General features: G+C 31.7%; 1 pseudogene; it reads left to right on the top strand.

The window, feature by feature from the left end:
* Nucleotides 1-2,003: 2,003 nt before the first annotated feature.
* On the top strand, nucleotides 2,004-4,164 carry LOC126722949 (bark storage protein A-like; annotated as a pseudogene).
* The last annotated feature ends 1,836 nt before the right edge of the window (nucleotides 4,165-6,000 follow it).

Genomic DNA, 6,000 nt, shown 5'->3' with positions numbered 1-6,000 from the left:
CTAATGAACACCCTTCCAAATGTTTAGGAATTCAATCTGAAGAGATAGATCGTGATCCAGGATCACATAAACAAATATGTGAATTTCCTATCAAAACAAACAAGATGAATCCGACGAGCTTATCTCAAAGAAGGTCCATATCAACTTAAAAATATAGACTGTCCATACAATAATGATAATTATTGTCGTCGAAAATCGGCCCCCCCATGTAAAAAATCCTGGCTACGCCCCTGCTTGTACATTAGTCATAACTCATATATTTATGTCTATGTATGTGTGAGATAGATAGAGTTAAAAAAAATAAAGAAATGAAACTTAAAGATTAAGAATGCCACCAAAAAAAAAAAAAAAACACTAGTTTAAGCAAAACGATAAACTTTTAGTGACTTTCACATTTGAACATGCACAAACATAGGGCACTTTTATTTACTTAAAATATATATATATATTTTTTTTTGGTTTGAGTAAACATGTGTTTTGTTGGGTGAAGTCCGTTTGAGAAACTAAAATATTGTAATTGTAAAAAAAGTCATATTTCAAAATGAATGCTATAAAGAAATTAACATTGTATGATGCATAAGCCCCACAACAAAATAAATACATGACAATTGCTCCAGTCAATTGCTGAGCCAAAGGCTAATGACTGAAAGGTAACTAATACTTTTACTTTGTTTTAGTCATTTTATATGCAATAATTTGCTAGACAACCCCACTTAGCTAATTATTTTCATTACTTCCATATACCTTCTTTAATCCTAATAGTTCCATGCTCGATACATCCAATCGTCAGCCAATAAAATTGAAACATACTTATGGTATCAAATATTTTTTATCACTCGTGCTAGTGTGTCATTCTATGTAGTTTTGAGAGATAATTGCCTTAGCCCTTTGATTGATCATACAACCACAACATATTTCAAAGGGGAAACCACTAAAACTAACATTAGGCTAGATATGTGAATTTTTTTGGAGGGGCCAATTGATACATTTGCAGGTCACCCCCCCCCCCCCCCCCACCCCCCCCCACAAAAGGTTATGTGTGCCTCCGCCCCTGATGACAATGATAGCCAAATACAAAACACTATAAAATGGTAGGGTTGGCATTGGCTATTAATGGTCGGCATCTCTGAACAAGCCATTTCTTTATATATAGGAAAGTACATGCAGCAGTCTCTTTCACCAGAACCTTAACCATGGCTGCAAAACTAGTTAATAGAAAATGTTTACTGCTAATTCAAGTTTTAGTTTACTTTCTGTTTCTGGTCATTGTTCCTGCTGCATTTGCTTTACCACTAAAAAGGTTGAAATCTCTGACAGTAATCAAGGAAGTAAACCGCGAAGGGCCTTATTTAGGTCTCCTCACAGTGTCTACATCTGAAGACTCTGCTTTTTTTGCTACTGGGGCTTTTCAGCCTCACAAGACTCATCCAATTATAGATTTGTCAGGTTATTTATATTTATTTATTATTATTTTATAATGTTAGATTTTTTTTTATTTTTTATTTTTTGTGTGAAAGAATTTTATAATGTTAGTTGAAGTTGAAGTTATTGTTTTTAGTTAGTTACTTAAAGAAAACTTGAAATTGCAGGCCGAAGATTCCGGGTGGGAAAGATCCATGATAAGAAAGTCCTCTACGTGAGATGCGGAGTTGGAATGGTAAAAAACACTTTTAAATTTGTAATATTTAATCTAAATAGTAGAGAGCATCTTGTAATGAAAACATGTTATTTATCTTATTTTCAAATAAAAATCCTCGGTTCACTTTTAGCATTCATTTTATACTATCAATCGCAATTTTCCATGTCATTTCCTTATAAAGTACCGAGTTTTAAAATGAAAAAAAAAAAAAAAAAAAAATTAGACACGTTACTATAATTGGTAGGGCACAAAATGGAATATCAAGAATAAGATATATGATTTTTATTCTATGTTTTTCAATTTCTTATTATGTATATGCCTTTTTGTTCACCTTATAGTTTTTATCTCGATTGGTGTTGGGTGAATGCAGATAAATGCTGCTGCAGCAACACAACCTATGCTGGACTAGTTTGACGTAAAGGGCATAATCCATTTTGGAGTTTCTGGGAATGTAAATGATTCTTTGTCCATTGGAGATGTTGTCATTCCCAAACAATTTGGTCACACTGGCATTTGGGACTGGCTGGTATATATCTAAGTTCACTCTATGACTTTAGTCTCTTTCAATCTCTATATTTGCAAATTTATATTGTGTTAGAAAATTCTTTTTGTGACAGAACCTCAATGGAACATCGAACCTTGACCATGTTGCTGAATTGAATGTTGCAAGCTACAATGTACCAAAAGGTAAAGGAAATTTGTTGGGACTTGTTGGATATAGTGAGGAGGAATTCTACTCTGAGTTTGGGAAGCCTAATATAGCTCAGTCGCTGTTGTGGGTACAAACAAGTAAGCATTGGCTTCAACTTGCTGTCAACTTGGAGGTATGACTAATCTTCAGGCTTCTTTTTCTTCCTTGGGACTAGTTTTGTTATTAATTTATTGTATCCTCTAGTCAACAAGAAGATAGATTAGATAGGGAATTTTGATTGAAAATAAAGCTAAGACACAACACTTCCACAATGTAGAGGGCCATACCAGGCCTTAAGTCCTTAACACCCAAAAGCCAGTTTTACACAGCCCCAAAACAGCAAATGTCTAGTGACCATTTATAAGAAAGTGCCAACTAATGTATCTTCTTGACCGTTTTCAATCACTACTACAAGCTATATAAAAGCGAGGAAAAATTAAGTTTCTCCTTTGACTTTTCTTCCATTAAGTTATCAAATTAAGTTAGGTGAAAAATGTGTAAGGTACAATAAGTATAGAGACACACCAAAATTGATGACAAATTTCATACTATCTGAGATGGCAAATTGTTAATAATAGATAGTAAAGTACAATTAGTGGTGGGCTTATATGAGAATTAATATTAATAACTTGTTAATTTAGCAGGTGTGGATTTTATTGTCAAAACTATTGAATCAATAGCATTGCTCGTGTAAGATAATTTGATTATAGAAATTTCAGGACACGATTGATTGGGTCAAGAAGTTTCTAGTCTTGCTGACTAAATAGAATTTTAGGTTAAATTATTAATTTGGCACTCCAAGTCTCCAACTATAAGGTAACATTAAAAATTCAATTTGGCCCATCAACTATTAATTGTATAAACTAGAGCTCCACAGCTATTTATTGTGTCAATTTAGTTCCACAACTTTTAAATCAAGTCAATTTTATTGTTGAATCTTCTCTCCATTTAAATTTTAATGAAATTAGATAGTGTGGTGAATGGAACACTAGTTGATAGGTTATTATATAAAGTGTAAAAAAAAAATTAAATTAAAATCAAATTAAGTTCAACTATTAATCTATTAAAATTTAAACAATGGGGATACCTAAAGATGAACTTGATGTTGAAAGTTAATGGATTAAGTTGACACAATTAATAATAGACAGACCAAAGTAAACTTTACCTAATCGTAGGAGGACCAAATTAGTAGGATATTCACCTTTTATTAATTTAATTTATACATTCAATTTAAGTACTTTCAGGGGATGGAACTGAAACAATGTGTGAATTCAAGCTTGTGCCTCCCACGAAAGCCAAAGCTGGTAGTTGGGTTGAGGGGAGCAACATCCAACACTTTTGTGGACAATGCAGCTTACAGAAATTTTCTAGTTAGGACTTTTGGTGTTTCATCCACAGATATGGAGAGTTCAGCTGTAGTTATGGCAAGTTTGTTAATCACTCTATAGTCTATATACTGCCAGTTATAAAGCTCGTATTCAACTTGTATCATTTACAAATTGATTTCTTAATATATATAATTTGATAGTAGCTTATTCTATAAATAGAAATAACTAGTATAGAGTGGTAATTCTTTCAGACAACCTTGTCAAATGGCTTCCCAGTGATAGCATTACGAGGGCTATCAGACTTAGCTGGAAAACAATCAGGGGAGAATGCATACACTAAATTCGGATCCCTTGCAGCATATAATGCTGCCAAAGCTGTTGTTCAGTTTATCAAGATATTACAATGATGTAATTTCTCAATTCTTGAGTTGCAATAGTGCGACTTGCAGCAACAATTGAATAACGTGGTTGGTGGAAATTTTTCTCCAAACTCGTTTGAAAGTAAACTTTTTCCATTTAATAAAGTGCATGAGAGCGGACGATATTTGTAAAAGTTGTCTGAAATAAGATTTATTGCACGAGTTTCTTTGGAAAGGCTATTAAAGACAATCAAGTTTCGCTAATCATGTTTTGATAATTCAAGCACAATTATTTTGTGTATAATGCTTGTAAGTTTTGTGTCATATCATGAAATAAGTGGTTAGATGAACCACTAATTCTGTTACCCCTTACTATTTTTTATTTGACATACTGTTTAAAAAATTATCAACTGAAATATCATATCATATACTATAGTTGGGTTTGGATACGGATGAAAAGGAATGCGTTTGCTACTGCGTGCTTTTTTTTTTTTTTTGAGCGTTTTGTGGCTGTGGTGTCATACCAGTGGATCCCGTGCACTGTTCACAGGACCCACAGATCTTTTTTTCAGTAACTTTTTTATTAAAAATGGGTCCCACGGCATTATTCACACATTTAAAAATTATTTTACTACAGTGTTTTCAGTTTTCAGCAAAATAAGCGGTATTCAAACGGACCTTATATAATAAAATTTGGGCTTAGAAACTGTAGTTGCGCCAAGTGGCGGCACAAAATTGAAGAAAAAACAAGAATAATAAAAGTTGAGTTTAGAAACCATAGTTGCGCCAAGTGGCAGCACAAAATTGAAGAAAAAAAATTTTAAATAAAAGTAAAAAATAAAAAATAATGTATATCACTATATCCTATTATAATTAGGATTTCTAATTAACGTGTTTGTTGTTATCCTATGAGAAAAATGGAATAAAAAAGGTCATATTTTTATGGATAGAATGAAAAAAAAAAAATGTTGATATCAACATAATGTAAAAATTAAAAATTAAAAAAAGAAAACACGTGAATGAGGTAATAAGGATATAAGATAGATTTTTTTTTTTTAAAGGATATATATATTGTTATAGTCCCATTTGATATAAAATTTAAATCCTATTGAAATAGAATTGTTAATCAATGTGTTGTATTGCCATACTAAAAAAAAAAAAATAGAATTAATAAAAAAAAAAAGGTCATATGAAATTATGAATAGAATGAAAGCAAAAAAAAAAAAAAAAAAAAAAAAAAAAGTGATCTGTAAGGAATTAGGATATGATTTTATAAAAAAAAAAAAATCCACAAATAACAAAACAAATTTATCCTAAGAAGTGATAAAAGAATAGAATAAAGGTTGATAAGAACAAATAATATGTTATATTTATCTAAAAAATCATTGTAATTAAAATAAAATAAAAAACCCACAAAGAAGAAGTTGTTATCAACATAACTTTATCCAAAGAAGTTATAAAGCAACTAAAGAAAAGTACAACTAATTTGTAATAATCTTTTCTGATAGGGCAAAAATGAATTGACCCCTTTTGTAAATTAATTAATTAATTAAGTCAATTTAACATGAAATAGGCGTGGTAGCACAAACAAATCATCAAATAACTAAATGCAACGAAAAATAAATTTAACACAGGTGATTTGTTTACGAATGGGGAAAACTACCGAGGCAAAACTTCACAAGGTGAATTTAAGGTCACTATTCCTAAGAATCCACTATTGTCAATAACAAGTGGTTATAAGTAAAAGGAATCCCAGTACCCAATACCAACTTACAGTTGAACTCTTACCCTAATACCCAATTGGACTTATATTGTAGCGGCAATCTCTCCGTTCAATACACAAATCCCAGTATGCGACTACTAATGATGCACGGAATCCAGTGCGTGACTAACACACCAACTTGAGGAAGATGTAGGCTGCAAAGTTCTTCAGTTCATCAACAATGAAGATCAGGAAGCTCCTTGGTCACAAAACTTTTGGCG

This window comes from Quercus robur, chromosome 4, assembly GCF_932294415.1.
Source record: "Quercus robur chromosome 4, dhQueRobu3.1, whole genome shotgun sequence".
Classification (NCBI taxonomy): Eukaryota; Viridiplantae; Streptophyta; class Magnoliopsida; order Fagales; family Fagaceae; genus Quercus; species Quercus robur.
This window is presented reverse-complemented; position numbering and strand designations above follow the sequence as displayed.